At 54.2% G+C, this 17,056-nt stretch overlaps 1 protein-coding gene across 3 annotated transcripts in view; it reads right to left on the reverse strand.

The window, feature by feature from the left end:
- PRKN (parkin RBR E3 ubiquitin protein ligase) overlaps positions 1-17,056 on the reverse strand; it is a 534,126-nt gene that overhangs the window by 416,316 nt on the left and 100,754 nt on the right. The gene's annotated exons all lie outside the window — the stretch shown is intronic.

Here is a 17,056-nt window from a genome sequence, read left to right on the forward strand (position 1 = left end):
TGAGGGACATGACAGTGCACGCCACATTGTGGTTTTGTTTTCTTTCTCTTTCCTTGCTCGGCTGTGGGGACGGCAGGATGAAAAAGATACGTCTGTCATGTAGGAACCCGGAGTGCGCGGCACATGCACACCCACCGGCAGACAGACGGGCACCGAGGCGCCGAGGGAGGACGCGCGTTCTGTGGGCCCGGGCCGCGCACAGAGCGGGTCTCCGCTGTTTGGCCACGAAAGCACCGAATCGCCGGCTGTAACAATGACTGTGCTTCCTGCGGCCACAGCGCCCCTGCCGCCGGCTGCACATCGGGGGTTCGATGCCTCAGGTGGAGACACGGAAGCATCCTTCTCTGTCCCGCGTGCCCACACGGAGGAGCGGCCTTTCCCGGCGACCGAGCAGCGTTCTCCCGGCCCCGTGGCACGTCCTACTGCCCCGAGCGCCGGCCCTCGGGTCCCCAGGTCACTTTAGCTCCAAGTGATGGATTGTGGCGACCTGATGGGTTCCCTGTGAGGACAGTGGGTGAGACCATGAAGAGGGAGGTTTATACTCGCACCCCCTCCTGCCTGTGTCTCTCCCGCGTTCCGCGCCCACGTTGATGCTGTGAGGCCGCCGGTCCGCCGTGCCTCGGTGTCGCCTGTTGTCAGGGAGCTTCCCCACCGGAGAGCCGTCTGCTGCCCAGGCTGCCCGGCTCAGGGCCGCGTGCGCCCTGCCTGGCCACGAGGGTCAGAGGCGAGGGCGGGCTGCCTTTGGTAATCCTCCGGCGTATTCTCGGAGCTGGTGAGATTTAGAGACTTGCAAAGTCATGCAAAATTAATTGAAATATGAGTTATGTGTCTAGAACTTCCGAGCACTATTTGGAAGTGAGCGCTGTTTGCAGAACAGTGTTAACTAATTCCGAGACAAGTCACAACATTATTTAAAATAATGCCAGACGCCCTGCCGGCAGGAGCTGCACCAGCGGGGCCCCCGCCTCCTCCGCAGAGATGCAGCCACTTACTGCGCAGCGTCTGAGAGCTCCTTTCAAAGAGCGGCACGGATGAGGACAACAAAACCCCACAGCTTCCTTTCAACTGATGTTCAGTTAGGGCAGCCCACAGTCCCCACAGAAAACATTAAAAGGAAACACAGAACGCAAAACCCCATTGCTTCTTTTTTCTTCTAAACAGTACACATATATGTATCCTACACATATACAGCATACGTGTGGGTCTGCATACCACTTGTACAAAGTTTAAGAAATACATAGTTGTTGGTAAATGAGAGTTGCATGCTGCTGTTTTTTTTTTTCAAATTTTCTATCAATTTTATCACTTCTAAAAACTATTACTTTGAGAAGATTCTCATAAATCTCCCAGGAAAGTTTTGGGAGCCTCGCTTCAAACAGTAATTGCCTGGGCCAATTAGACCCCGGGATTTGGTTACAGCAGCTGCTAACCCTGTCTGCACATTAGATTCACCGGGGGAGCTTTTAAAACTATTAAATAGCAAAATACCTGACACGTGGCGGCCGATCGATGAGTGGGAATTTATTTCTCTATTAGCCCTTCCAGCCTAGCTCCAGTTCCGTGTTTCCCAAGTGCCCACAGAGCGAACCCCACAGCGGAGCGCCTGACCCTGGGGCCCCCAAACTTCCTGGCCGCCTCACCAGCTTCTCTGTCCTCCTGCCCCCAGGAGGCCGGGCGTGTGGACTGCACCCAGGGACACTTGCTCTCTGTCCTCTCTCGCCTGCGGGACGGTCTGGAACTGCTTCCAGCTTTAACCTCATAACCGCCCGCCCGCCCGCCCTGCGCCTGAGGGCCCTCCCACAGGGAGGGGGCACGCCCTCCCTATGCCCCACTCCAGGTCACAGGCCTCAGCTCCTCAGAGCCCCGTCCCATTCGGGGCCTCCTTGTCCCTGGAACCTTATCTCAGGCTCCCCAGCCCGAGGCCCTCCGCTTCAGCCGCACACCCTTCCTGGGATGAGAGAGAAGGCTCGAAGTGGGCGGCGTTCCCCATCCGTCTCACGTCCCGCCTTCCATGTCGCCTCCTGTGCACGCGTTGTCCTTTCTCACCCCCGGCTCTCCCCCAGAAACGTCCATCTCCCGGTCAGCCACACTTCCCGCGGCCCCTGTCACTTGCGTGATGAGGAATGGGTAACGCCTGCAGGGAGCACTTCTGTAAGAGGTGAAGCCACATCGCCGGACCATGTGCCATTTATCCCGGCGCTTCATTTCTCTCGTGCTTATGTCTACATTTGTGGACACTCTCCATAAAACACATTACCAGGGGCAGCTGCCGGAGCGTTCTCTAGATCCTGCTATAAATCCTGTCGCCTCCACAAGTTACCATCTCTCTTCCCCAACAGTTCAGTGAGGAGAGCAAAACATAACTTCGAAAGTCAAAGCCATGCCCTCGCCGGTCTGGCTCCGTGGATAGAGCGTCAGCCTGCAGACTGAAGGGTCCTGGGTTCGATTCCAGTCAAGGGCACATGCCCGGGTTGCGGGTTTGATCCCCAGTAGGGGGCAACCAATCAATGATTCTCTCTCATCATTGATGTTTCTCTCTCTCTCTCTCCCTTCCTCTCTGAAATCAATAAAAATATATTTTAAAAAAAATCAAAGCCAGGCATGGAGCAATACCCGAGGCCAATGAACACCGTCACCGCACGTCACAACGCAGGGGCCCGTCTCAACAAAAAGCGGCATCAAGTTGGGTGCTGTGTGGGGTGGCAATACGTCCCGCCGGCCGCTCTCCCCAACCGCGTCCACGTTGTAGCTGAAAACACTGAGTGTACACGGGATCTGGGAAGAATGGCCGTGTGGCCGTTTCACTTGAGATCAGTTGCCCTTTCGGGGGTGCACCCGGCCCCCCGTTAAAGGGTGAGCCCTGAAGCCAGGGGTCAGCAGCACTGACCTCCGCGAGGACCTTCACAGCCACACGGGCCTGGCTGTCTCCGTCGCCTTCCTCCGCGGGGAGGCGGCACATCGGGAAGACAGAGCTGTCTGTGCGGGCACATGCCTGGCGGCGTGTGTGCTGCCTACATGGCAGCGATGTGAAAACGGGCTGTCCTGTCGGGCGGATGCGGGAGGCAGGACACCCTCTCCGCCCGATGCCGCGGGGCTGCGTGTGGCGGGCGGGCGCCAGGTCAATTACACGGGGCCGCGAGGGGAGATGAAGACAAATGGGCCTCGTTCTGAACTGAGCGTCAGTAAAATGGAAACTGGGGACATATTAACGCGATGGCCAATTACTTAGGAGCGTGGCTTTGGCCAGACCTGCAGAATGTATTTATATCGAGTCTTTCTAGAGAAAAGGAATGTTGTCATTAACGAGAATGAACATAGAGGGACTTTAAGAAATAACCTGTGTATCTTTATTTCTGGAGAAAAACATTTCTCACCGGAAAATTAGGGCTCTGTCATTCTCCTCTCACCGAAAAAATTAGACGCGTGGGGGAAGTGATATTTGGGAACCCCGGCCAGCGATATTTCATCATTGTTCATGTCAGCGAGCTGTCCGTTTTCCTTCCCAAGATTGATTTGTTTTAATTCTCCCGCTCGGTCCCCTGCTCCCGCTGCACCCACAGCGCCTTTGTCCGCAGGAGAAACGTGAGGCCGCGGCAGCAGCGACACAGGCTCTGTGTGCGGACCCGCGAGGCGACCGAGACATTGCCTTTGTCGCAGGCTCGGTTCCACGCGTCTCGCGGAGACACACCAAACACCAGAGCTGCTAGGAACCCAGGCAGACACTGGGATCGCAGCCCCACTGCGTGTAAACCAGTTCCTCCCTCCTCCCATGACAGAGGACAAGCCTGCCGGCGTCCCTGGATGAGGGACCGAGCCCACCGAGCCCTGACACGCGCTCTGCGGCTCTGCTGTCTCCAATGGCAATGAGTCAACCAGACAGCGAAAGGGTAAGGGACTCATCAAAAGATGTAAGTGAAAACCAAAATAGAAGAGATGCCACCATAATTTCCCACCCACTAAAGGGTTGTTTCTCAAAAAAAAATAAAATAAAATGTGCGGAGAATTTGCATAAATTCTAGGATATGATTGATGTTCACTAAAACCTCAATAACATAGCTAGACAGGACATAACCCTTACAAAAATGATGTAAGTCAAATCTAGCGTCCCCACGCTCATGGCATGACAGCAGGTCAGTAACTGATGCTCAATGAGTTATCGCAATGAAGATAAACACAGTATTTGATCTGTCTATGTCTCCGTATTATTTATGTGGATAAGAAGGTGCCTAGAAATTTCTGAATGCACAAGTCAATTAACCAGGGACTCGGTGACCAGTCACAAACTAAATTACTACCAAGAGGTGTAATGATCTATAACCTCAAAGCGGGAGGAAGACCCGAGGGCTGGGCGCGCCGGTGCAGCCCTCTCTCCTTCCCCAAGTTTGTTGATGTCTGTCTGTCTGTCTACGTTTTCCATGTTTTACTCGGTCAAAACAGTTATAAACGAGAATCCAATGCAACTGGGAGGCACAGGATGGGCATCAAACAGGTTTTCAGAGATCTTTGACACCAGGCTTCAACCTCCCCTTCATGACGGAAGGCTAGTTCACACCATCCACTCAGCCGGCCTTTCCAGCATGGAGCACCACCCCGGGGCCGGATGCTGGTCTTGGCTCTGGCGGTTCAATGATGAGGAAAACAGCAGAAATATTGGCCCTCATGCAGGAAGAGAGAGACGAGCTACATAAACCTCGCAGGCAGAGAGCGTGGGTCGGGAGGGCAGTGAGTCGGTTTTAGATGGGGCGCACAGGGCAGGCGCACTGGGTGGCTGGCTAGTAACAAGCAAACTGGTGAATTATGTGGGCACTGACCATCCTCGGACTCTCCCGGTGACCGATTTAACCAATAACCCCTGTGCCCTTGGCGCTTCCTCACACATGGGTGGGTCTGGCGTGCTTGTTGAAGTGAGGGCCACATCAAACGGTAACTGACGGCTGAAGTTACAGGGCATGGCGGGTCCCCAAACCCAGGCTGTGGGAGCATGCGAACAGGTGCTCCCGTGCAAAAGTGTGGCCAGTGATGCTCAGTGTTTGCGTCCAGGAGCTCCTCTGAGGGAGGGGACACGGGTCCCCCACGCTTCAGCCACAGGCGATCTGTTACCGTGGCAGGAACCACTGACACCAGGCCCGCCCTCAGCACATGCTTCAAACAGCCCGGGAGGTAAACCGCGTGCAGCTAACCGGCGCCCGGAGAAGTCAGCCACTCGCCGAAGGGTCGGTGACTAACAACAGGCGGAACTGAGATTCCAGCCGCATCTGATGAAGCCAATGCCCACATTTGAACCACTCCAGATACTACTTCTTACAGCTGTTCTTTAAAATGATTCGTGTAAATGTGTACCACGTGGCATTTCAACACGAGAGGTTAACATGGAGGTGTCCGTTCATTTTCAGAGACAACGTGATGAGTGGGGACCCCGAGCTTTGGAGTTAAAGGGTCTGGGATCGCATCCTTTCTTGACCATCAGCAGCAGGTCACACAGCGTCCCGAGCCTCAGCAGGCCCGTTCCTAAGCGGGAGGTGGTCCTCCTGCCAGGACTGCAGACCGCCGGGCCGGGCCTGCGGCACAGAGCACACAGCCACGACGCGATCCCTTCCCACCAGCCTGAAAGGGAAGCCGGACGGCTGCCCAGACCGGCTGCCCCCGCACGAGGACGCCCGTGCTCCCTGACGAAGAGTCACCCCAGCCTGGCTTGGGCATCTCCGGGGGTGATCAGGCACCCTCACCTCCACAGGGACAGCTCCAGCCACTCAGCGTGTCCTTCCTCCCACCGACCTGATGACCGCCTCCACAGGCCTCCTCTGGGCCACACCCAGTCTGTGTCCGGGGGACGGGGCCACAAATAACAGAAGCTGGCCAGTGGGATCCTCTGGTCCTTCCGTCTCCAAATTAAACACTGCCCACTCCCACCAGAGGCCGTCCCTTCGCGATGCCCTAACGCGGTCTCCCAAGCTCCCTCTCCTGGGAAAAACCCTCTCCTTTTCCCTGTGTCCTTTCAAAGGCGAGGCACTGAAGTAGGATCATGAGATCAGATTGCCAGGTAAGCATGAGCGCTTGCCTCGCCTCCCTAAGAAGGCAGACAAGGAGAGAGACAGGCTATGAAGGGTCTCAAGTCAGTTGCTTGCCAGAGCAGCCATCACTTTGGCCCATTTTCCCATCGGTCACTTGGGTTTTAAATGTGCTTAGTATAGGAATCATATTAACCTTTTCCTTAAATATGAGGAAAACATTTCCGTTTATAATGGCATTTATGTCATTCTGATACAGAAAACCTTTTAAAAACGCATATAGTCACGTGTTACTCAAATGCATAGGGAAGGTAATTAGTGGCAGACAGCACTGAAATAATGAAGTTTGAACTAATCCCATATTATATCACTTTGTTCTCTTCACCTTTTTAACATGTTTGATAAGTAAAACCTACCAGGGGAAAAATGATTAGAGAAAAAGCATCTAAAACTCGCCCTTCCGAAGCGGTAGAGGCAGGACCAGGGCTGTGGGCAGACATATGGCCGGTGAGCACGGCGCCTGAGGACGGAGAGTTCAGGACACGCGGTGGGCGAGCCAGTCGGTCCCCCTTAGAGGTCGGAAGCGGGGACTGAACTTAGAGGTCACTATGGTGGCCATGCAGCGCTGTGTCTTCTAAGGCACAGCAGTCACGCCGGCCACCCTCAGTCACCCTGGTGTTTAAAAGAACGTCAGAAAGTTAGATCTAAGTCGATCGTGATCCCCAGGTAAAAGTCCGTCAGTTTCGATCCCATCACTGGGCCAGGAAGTGTGGGCTTTAACGCGCTCTTTGTGACGTTAACTTGATATCCTTGAGCAGGATCAGAGCACGTGCCCAACCGGAAACAGAGAGTGCCAGGGTCAGGTAAGAAGCAGCACGACCAGCCGAGGCCGTGGGTAGGAGAACACCGCCTTCCCCTGATCCGACGTTGCCTCGCGGGCCTGTTTGCCTCATTCACAGGTTTCTCAGATTTTACCTCCCTGGGCTCATGGTGACGCATTTCCCGAGTGTTTCCACCCAGGTGCTGGCCTTCAATACTGCTCAGAGCTCCGAATTTCCCAACAGGACAAAAGCCCGCACACGCCCACAAACAGCCAGCAGCCACAGCCCCGATGCTCCGATGCGAGCCCTCCTCCAGGAAGCTGGCTTTAGGAGTCTTGCCTGTTATGCTTCTCATACACATCGTTACAGAACTCCCCCGTCTTTTTCAAACAACAAGCACAAACCAGAAGAACGAAAATTCAAACAAAACTAGGACCAATTTCCCCTATTTGTGTAGTCTGTACGTCACGTGACGAAATTGGTTGCGGGGGCGGGCGGGGGGCAGCATTTACTGAGGGCGCTGCAGGCTTTTTACCAAGATTTTTCTCGCTTTACAGCCAAATTTTGTCAAAGATGAAAATAACATTTTACACCCACACAGTTTTTATATTAATTATTTCAAAGGCCTTTCGGGACGATTACCTAGTTAATATTTACCAAAGCCCTCTGACCGAAGCAGGCAGGGTAATCCTCGCCCGTTGGATGAAAAGGTAAAGGAAGCTGAGGAGCACTGAGCGGCATCCCCAAAGTCACAGGCGATGGCAGTGCCGGGACGAGACAGAAAGGTCACGCAGCACACTCAGGCGCCCCGCTCCTCAGGGGCTCGGCTCAAGGGCATGGATTTGACATGAATGGAAACAGCACCAACCTCCCTCCAGGCAGCCTAACTCTTACCATTTTTTTTTCTTTAATCCTCACCCGAGGATATTTTTCCATTGACATTTAGAGAGAGTGGAAGAGAGAGGAAAGACAGAGAAACATGGATGTGAGAGAAACAGCGATTGGTTGCCTCTGCACGAGCCCCGGCCAGGACCCGGGCTGGGCAGGAGCCTGCAGCCGAGGTACGTGCCCTTGACCAGAATCGAACCCGGGACCCTTCAGTCTGCAGGCCGACGCTCTATCCACTGAGCCAAACCAGCTAGAGCTTAACATTTAACAAAATACTCTTTTAACATTCTTTTTTTAAAAAATATATTTTATTGATTTCAGAGAGGAAGGGAGAGGGAGAGATAGAAACATCAATGATGAGAGAGAATCACTGACTGGCTGCACGCAACCCAGGCATGTGCCCTTGGCTGGAATCAAACCTGGGACCTTTCAGTCCACAGGCTGACGCTTATCCGTTGAGCCAAACCAGCTAGGGCTTTTAACATTCTTTTGACATTCAATAAAATGCATATGTTACGCCTCTGTCATGCTCCCTGAAAGCGTACCTCCCATCAAACACAAAGATCGGCCTTAAATCGGACCCAGAACACGAATCCCTCTAGTTGAGCACAGACTCCCCTGGGCACCGCCAGGCTCCGCTGGCACCCGAGGACGCTTCGCTCTTTTGTAAACACCAGGGGGGGTGCTAATGCGACCCTCGGAGACAGCATGACACCCGCAGCAGCAGGGCGGCCTTCCTAAGCTGGGAAGGACTTTAACCTGAGGACGACCCGGGCTTTCGTACTGACGAGCGCTGGTGAAAATTCCATGGACAAGGGTAACGATGACTCCAAGTTTCAACACGACCCAGGGCTGTGGCTGGGTCACTCCGCGTGGCAATCACGGTGAGTGAAGTGGTCTGACATTTAAAACTGGCATTTGGTAAGGACCTCTCAGGTGGCTCAGGGGCCCTCTCGCTTCCCTCATCTCCTCGCTGACGAGGCAGGTAAACAGCACTTCCTGACAAGAGGTGGGTGATTTTCCTGGTCCATCAAATCCTCACCCCCGTGTGAGGTTTCCTCCCGTCTGTCCTGAGAAACAGGAAAATGATCGACAGTTCTGCTTCTGGTTATTTCTCAGTTGTTCTGAAAATTGTGCCACCAGCTCTCTGGACGTGTTCTCTCGGGGTGAACTGACCTGCTCATATAATTACGTATTTATTTGCTTAACTTTTAATACCAACCACCCGCCTCTGCACACGTCGGCAGAGATGGGCAAAATGAGGGAAGAACAGCTGGGCGGGGCAGGTGAAACCAACGGCGACCAGGGGTCATGTCTCGAATAGGGAGGATATCGAACCCAGGACCAAGGAGCAGAGCCTGCGTTCATCTCACCATCTGTCTGCTGTTCGACAGAGACGTCCGATTTCAGCTGGCGGCTCCCAATTGCATCTCTCAAACAGAACTGAAGCCGGCCGTGCAGGGCGGTTAAGGGTAGTCACGTGATGGAGGGCCGTAAAGAGTAAACTAAGAACTATACTAACATGTAGCATGTAAAAGCCGCAGGATCCTAAGCTGCTGTAGCCATCAGCTCCGCCTCGTGGTGGGAGGAAGCCTTCTCAGGTTGGGGTCCCTAGAGCAGTCCCTAAGTGCGAGTGGTTTCTTAGGAGATGCTCTCTTAAGGGGGACGTGAGTAGGAAGTAGGGGAGTGGGACAGGGCGGGGAGGGGGCCCAACAAGGCTGTGCCATCGGGTGACCTCTTTGCGGGGAGGGGAACTCTGGAGACACCCCTCAGAGTTGTCCTGACTGAGCGAGGGGTGGAGATGGGGGTTGGGAGGCAGGAGGAGCTAGAGAGCACAGCCACTGCCCCCCCTTCACCCTCCCCCCCCCCCCGCTTTCTATTGGGTGAAGACTGCCCTGAAGGACGGTTCCCAGGCTCGGCGTCCACCTGGTAGAGTTTCCGAGCAGCACAGCCTCATGTGCTGCAGGGCCCCTCCAGGGGTTTCTCCCAAGTCCATGCTATTAACACCTCCGGCGTCTCAGGGCTGAGGTGGAAGGCTTCGTCCCTGGCGGATGTGCAGTGACGTAAGTCCACACTCAAGTTCCTACAAAGATGCAGAAGAGCTGGGTTTCGGAAGTTTTCTGGAGACCGGAAACACTTTCCCATGTCCCGCTGCCGGAGTGGCACGTCCGGCGGCCCACGGGATGGCCCGTAGTGACGGCGCCGACCTCAGACCGCAGGCAGCAGCTGCAGGCCTTGGATTGACGGTCTCCTGGCTCATGCTCGCCTGTCCAGCCTCTACGACTGAAACCGGGAGGACAGCGCATGGGCCCGGGGTGACGACTAGTGCTCCTGTGAATGCAGCCTCCAGGCTTCTGACTACCTGTCTCTCTCAAGGACCCAGCGACGGGATGCGTCCAGCGGACATTAGTGAGTGTTCCCCTTTAAGAGCAGTCTGTAGGGTACAGACAGGTGAGAGTCCATTAGGATTCAGGTCTGCCGGGTGGAACAGTCTAGAGAGAGAAAATTCACGTGGAAATAGGAACCGCAGAGCTATGTGCTAATTCCCCCAGGTATAAGCATCACTGGTCAGACCCACGTGTGGCCACTGTATCCACTTTCCAGTCTATAAGACGCCAGATGGAATAGGGAAGGTCATTAAAGCATCAGACCATGAAATAGGAGTTTTGAAAGAATATCACGAACAAAGGAAAAATGAGAACAATGTTTTTTTTCCCTAATATACAATTATTCAGAGGTGATTTCTGTGTATATGTTTTTTTTTGTTTGTTTTTTTTTTAATTAAAAATCAATGTCTTCCTGATTTTAAAAAATAAGGCCTGGCACTAGCTGGTTTGACTCAGTGGATAGAACCTTGGCCTTCGGACCAAAGGGTCCCGGGTTCGATTCCAGTAAAGGGCACGTACCTTGGTTGCAGGCTCCTCCCTGGGATCGGGCCCTGGTCGGGGCATGCAGGAGGCAACCAATCGACGTGTGTCTCTCACATCGATGTCTCTGTCTTCCCCTCTCTCTCCCACGCTCTCAGAAGATCAATGGAAACGCATCCTCGGGTCAGGGTTAACAACAACGACGCGCCTGACGCAGAGCATGCGACGAACCCTTGTTGGCGTCCCCTTCCTTTTCCCTCTGAAGAAGCTTTTACTGACATACACGGTGCGTGAAAAGGTCACGACTTGTAAGTGTGCAGCTCACTGTTGATAAGACGAAGCCCCTGTGTGAGAACCACCCAGAAGATGCGTCTGTGACCGCGGAGGACAGAGAACACTCCGGGGTCACTGCCACGCGTCTGTGAGCCCCTGGAGGGAATGGGCCATTGGCTGCTGTTGTTCTCCACAGTCCACGGCGGCCCATTTGCCGTGGAGACTGGCCGGGGACGCGATCCCCGCACCTGACGATGGGTAAGCGAATGCTCCCGAGCGCTCCCAGCAGCGTGCAGCAGGGCACGTGGGGTCCGTGGAGGACAGGTGATGCGGAAGGAATACGCTAATCATAATCATGAAATACAAAGTTTCCTGAAGGGAGTGAAGGCGATGCGACGGTCAAGAACAACAGGGTGTCCTGCCTAGAAAGAGCGAATAGGGAAGTAAGTCAGGGACGAGTTATGGGGAAACCTGAATGACAAGGCCCGGCTATGGGAACAGAAAAGCAAAGGACCTTGACGACGAAGGCAGCAGCAGGAACAGAATTCTGACATCTTGCTCTTCCACAGACAGAAAAGCAGACTGCAGGGAGCACAGGAGGGGTGGAGACAGGGACGGGGCAGGGCATGGACTCAGGGAGCACAGGAGGAGGGAGCACACAGGAGGAGGGCACACAGGAGGAGGGAGCACACAGGAGGAGGGAGCGCAGGCGGAGGGCGCACAGGAGGAGGGAGCGCAGGCGGAGGGCGCACAGGAGGAGGGCGCACAGGAGGAGGGCGCACAGGAGGAGGGAGCGCAGGAGGAGGGAGCACACAGGAGGAGGGAGCACACAGGAGGAGGGCACACAGGAGGAGGGAGCACACAGGAGGAGGGCGCGCAGGAGGAGGGAGTGCAGGAGGAGGGAGCACACAGGAGGAGGGAGCGCAGGCGGAGGGCGCACAGGAGGAGGGAGCGCAGGAGGAGGTGGGGAACAGGGGAGCTTGCTCTGTAGGCCAAGGCCATGACTTCGATCTCTGTCTAAGTGCAGGGTAGGGCAGTAAAGAATTTCTATCAGGGAAGAAAAGAGATCCAATTTATGTTTTAAAAAGGTGACCCCAGTAGCTGCATTGTTGGGTGGCAAGAGAGAAAGCAGGTTCCAGGACAAAGGTTCTCACCGAAACACAGACACACGCTGGACTGGGCCGCTAACCCAACCCTTTGGTGGATGGATGGGATGTGGGGCGTGGGAGGGGGAGAGTGGGAAATCAATCAGGTTTTGGTTTCAGTAATCATGTAGAATGAGGCGTCCTTCACTGAGACAGAGGGGATTCGTGGAGAAACAAGTTTCCGGGGGAAGGCAAGAGCTTGGTTGTGAACATATTAAGTTTGAGATGTTCAAGAAACATCCACGTGAAGCTGTCAAGCACGTAATTTGGATAAACGAGAAGGGGGACGGAGGGGAGATCCGAGCCAGACACACAGATTTGGGAGTTATTAGCATATAGATGGTTTTCAAAGCCCTGGGAACGTGATGGAAAGAGAAGGTAACGGGAACCCGGTGCCAAGCTACGAGGAGCTTAGAAGTTGGTCAGATGCAAGCCAAAAAAGGCATAACCACAACAATGGGAATCTACACGTCACACGAGCATCTCAACACCTTTTAACATACTCTCTGGATGCTGCTCTTACTACAAATGTGGTTTCCTTAAAATACATTTTTATTGATTTTAGAGAGAGAAGAAGGGGGAGGGAGAGTGAGAGAGAAACACTGATCAGTTGCCTTCCTTATGTATCCCAACCTGGGGCTACACCCACAACCCAGGCATGTGCCCTGACAGGGAATCGAACTGACAACCTGTTGGTGCCCAGGGCAACTCTCAACCAACCGAGCCACACCGGCCGGTCTACAAAGGGTGTATTCGGCGGCATGAGGACTGCAGAGCGCGCTTCCTCGTGGTCAATGTCCCCCATCACCTGCAGTAGCCAGCTGCTGCTCCGTGCGCGTCTCAGAGACAATGTCACTGCGGAAACGGCCTTCATTATTGCCACTAATTTTAAGTAAAGGCTTTCATTTCCCTGTTCTTAAGTATCGATGGAATTCCCAGCTGGAAAATACAGCTTTTGAAACTTTTTTACTTGGAAAGGCGATTGCTAAGTTATGCAAACATTTTGAACTCTAAAATGTTTGTGTTACTAGGATACTCATTATAGAGGAAACGAAAAATACGAATATACAGGGTGGGGCAAAAGTAGGTTTACAGTTGTGAGTACGAAAAACACAGAGTTTGTTCTTGTATTATTATTTCTTAATTATTGTGCCATTTTCCATACGAACAACTGTAAACCTACTTTTGCCCCACCGTGTATTTGTGATTAAAACCTGTGACATAGCCTTAGCCGGTGTGGCTCAGTGGATAGAGCGTCGGCCTGCGGACCAAAGGGTCCCAGGTTCCATTCCACTCAAGGGCACCTACCTCGGTTGCAGGTCCTCCCCAGGCCGGGCCCTGGTTGGGGCGCGTGCAGGAGGCAACCAATCAATGTGTTTCTCTCACATCAATTGTTTCTCTCTGTCTCTCCCTCTCTTCCACTCTCTCTAAAAGATCAATGAGCCGAGACCGGTTTGGCTCAGTGGATAGAGCGTCGGCCTGCAGACTCAAGGGTCCCGGGTTCAATTCCGGTCAAGGGCATGTACCTTGGTTGCGGGCACATCCCCAGTAGGGGGTGTGTAGGAGGCAGCTTATCGATGTTTCTCTCTCATCAATGTTTCTAGCTCTCTATCCCTCTCCCTTCCTCTCTGTAAAAAATCAATAAAATATATTTAAAAAATAAATAAATAAAATAAAAGATCAATGAAAAATACCTTTGGGTGAGGATTAACCAAAAACAAAAAGACCTATGACACAAACTGTGGCAGGCCTTCAGACTGATTCAATAAAGTATTTTTAATTAAAACCTTAAACCACACCTGGACGTACACAGAACATCCCCACCCCTCCCGTCCCCCAGTGTAGCTGACAGAAGGCACGCCACGGTCACCCTCAGGCTGCTCTCAGCCTTGGAACCCTGCCATGGAAGCCGCCTGCCCTGCCCTGGCCGATGGCGTGCCACAGGAAGCTGAGGAGAAAGGCCTGGCCTACCCATAAGGCATTTCTCTTGCTGCTGGACCCTGGTGAAGGGACAGCTTCATCTCTCAAGGTCGCTTAGCTATGGGGTAGTATTTGTCCCTTTGCACATTTGTGCCCTCCCCTCCCATTAGCAATTATTTAAAAAGTATTTCCACCTGCATCCCAGCCCCCTGCTCCTCGGCAATAGGGGACACCCCTGAGAGGCTCTGCCCTCAGGCACGCCAGCAGACAGAAACTGAACGGGAGATTGCGCTCCGCACACGCGGGGAAGGCAGGCGATGGCAGGAAAACCATGTCGCTCATGACCTCGGCTTGTCACACTGCTGTGACCCAGGCCGTGACCAGGACTGACTTCCCTGGTCTCCGCTTCCTCCCACGTGAAATGAGTGGTCTGACCAAGTGTCACAGCGATCCTGGGGAGCAAAGCCAGTGAACATTTGAGACCACTGTCATTAGAGTTTTATTCATAGTTTTACATGTTTCCTTGCAGATTAATATGGTGACAGCAAGGGCTGGACATGCTTCTCAATGTCATTAACAGTGACTCCCTTCCCCTACTAAACTCATTCATTAAGAGGCTATATTTAGGTTTAAAAGACAGCATTTCATTATGTGAAAGACCATAGATGGTTCTTGGTGTATGAGTGCAGTGAAAAACCTTTTAAAAAGTTTTTACTTGATTATGTTAGCCACATAACTAGAAATTATGTGTATATATATAATATATATTCTCATATATATTCACATATATACAGATATATACATATATGTATATGTATATAATCTTGGGTTAAAAATAACAGTCTAACACTATATTCATAATTATTTCAGAAGAGCAGCCATTCAGTTAGCTGTGGAAGTTCATAAAGGGTCAGCACACGACGATTCCAAATTAGAAACAGGAATGTCTAGTCGATGTCGTAATAAACCTCCAGAAGTCAAAGAAGGGCGGAGCCCAAGCAGATCCTAGACTGCAGCCTGGTCGTGTCTTACATTTGACCAATAGAACATCAAGGTCCTCAGAAATCAAGTGACGCTCAATAAAGCCCCAGCCCAGTGCTCACAAACATGAATCACAGCCACCCTCACGCCCCTCCGAGTGCTCTGTCCACGGAGACGCACTGCCTTCTGATTTGCACACCTGCCCCTGCTCTACGGTAAGTCACAGCCGCACACCTGCGCTACCGAAATGGCACAGACACCAACTGCCCACGCGTGTTCATTCGGCTTCCTCAGTGCACTCAGAAAGAGGCGCCGCCTTTCGCAGACTTTTCACTGACGTGAATAAGATGCCCTCGGTGAGAGCCCAGAGGGAGAAGCAAACAAAGATAATCACAAACACCGAAGTCGCTCGGTGAGAGAGATGCCCACTGGGTATTCAGGCGCCAAAACAGAGTAATAATGAGGGTGATAACAGAGCCTTTCCAGGCACCAGAGGGGACCTCTAGGAGGGGGTGCCTGGTTTGAGCCCTAACTGGCGGGTGTTTAACCGAGGGGACCAGGAAGAGGACGGCAGCGTAGCAGATCACCACCACGGGCAGGGCTGGAGGCTGCGGCCAGGATGGCATTGATAACGCTGCCGTCTCGGCTCACGAAGCCCTCTGCACCTGACCTCAGCCAAAAGGCCGAGACTGAGCGCAGGAAGCCACGGATGGAGCTGGCTGGCGGGCTGGCGGGCTGGCGGGCTTTCACTAAGGACTGCGGGCGTTCTTTTGGGCAACGGTGGCTGTTACAACAGTTTCCATCAGGGGACCGCCAGGGTCATTTTGGGGTCATTTTATAGGAGCCTTCAGAACAGATGAACTCAGAGACTGAGGTGCAATGTGCTAATACTCTAGTGATTTTAATCTAGAAAATTAACAAAGTAGATCTAAAAAAGGTAGGATCCAAAACCCCTCCTGCTTCCAATACTTTACTGGGAAAAGAGAGATTATTGGTCAGGAAGCGCCAATCACTGCCTCCCAGGTCATTTCCCTCTGCCCAGTGCTCACAGCCCTCACCCCCCCATCCCCCCCCCCCCGTGCTCACAGCCACCCCCCTCTGCCCAGTGCTCACAGCCCCACCCCCCCACCACACCCCCCTGTCCTGGTGCTCACAGTCCTCACCCCCCCATTCCCCCGCCCCAGGTGCTCACAGCACCCCCCCACCTCTGCCCAGTGCTCATAGCGCCCCCTCCTCTGCCCAGTGCTCACAGCCCCACCTCCCTCTGCCCAGTGCTCACAGTCCTCACCCCCCCCATTCCCCCGCCCCAGGTGCTCACAGCACCCCCCCACCTCTGCCCAGTGCTCATAGCGCCCCCTCCTCTGCCCAGTGCTCACAGTCCTCGCCCCCCCCCCCCCCCCATTCCCCTGCCCCGGGGTGCTCACAGCCACCCCCCTCTGCCCAGTGCTCACAGTCCACCCCCCTGCCCAGTGCTCACAGGCCCCCCCCCCCTGCCCAGTGCTCACAGCCCTCACCCCCCGTCCCCCCCCCCCCACCCCGCCCCGGGTGCTCACAGCACCCCCCAACCCCCTGCCCAGTGCTCACAGCCCCCCCACTTCTGCCAGCCGGAACCCTGCACCTTCACTGTGGACCTGGTCCTCCACAAGCTCCTTTACGAACGGTCCCATCTGTGCCCTCTGTGCCCTGTGCCGGGATGGCCACGTGGGCTCCTCGGGTGGAAAGAGAACCCAGAACTCGGTGAGCCGCCGCAGACGGACCTTCCACGGAGAAATCTGCAGCCTGACCGCCTGGTTCCTGTTCCCTCTCACAGAATTAAAGCGCTCCGGTCTCACTGCGCATGCTTGGCCTGGAGGGCTCTCTGGCTACATAAGCCCACCCAGGCTGACCCCGGCTGACCCCGGCTGACCCCGGCTGACCCCGGCTGACCCCAGGCTGACCACAGGCTGACCCAGGCTGACCCCGGCTGACCCCGGCTGACCCCGGCTGACCCCGGCTGACCCCAGGCTGACCCCGGCTGACCCAGGCTGACCCCAGGAGACCGCGGAGGGCCCCGCCCGCCGCCCGATGGCCACGGCAGGGGGACACTTCCCCGTGCCCACAGCCCGGGCGCTGTGACTCCTTTCAGAGTGTCCTGTTACCCACCAACGCCCTCT

Source organism: Eptesicus fuscus, chromosome 10 (assembly GCF_027574615.1).
Source record: "Eptesicus fuscus isolate TK198812 chromosome 10, DD_ASM_mEF_20220401, whole genome shotgun sequence".
NCBI lineage: Eukaryota > Metazoa > Chordata > Mammalia > Chiroptera > Vespertilionidae > Eptesicus > Eptesicus fuscus.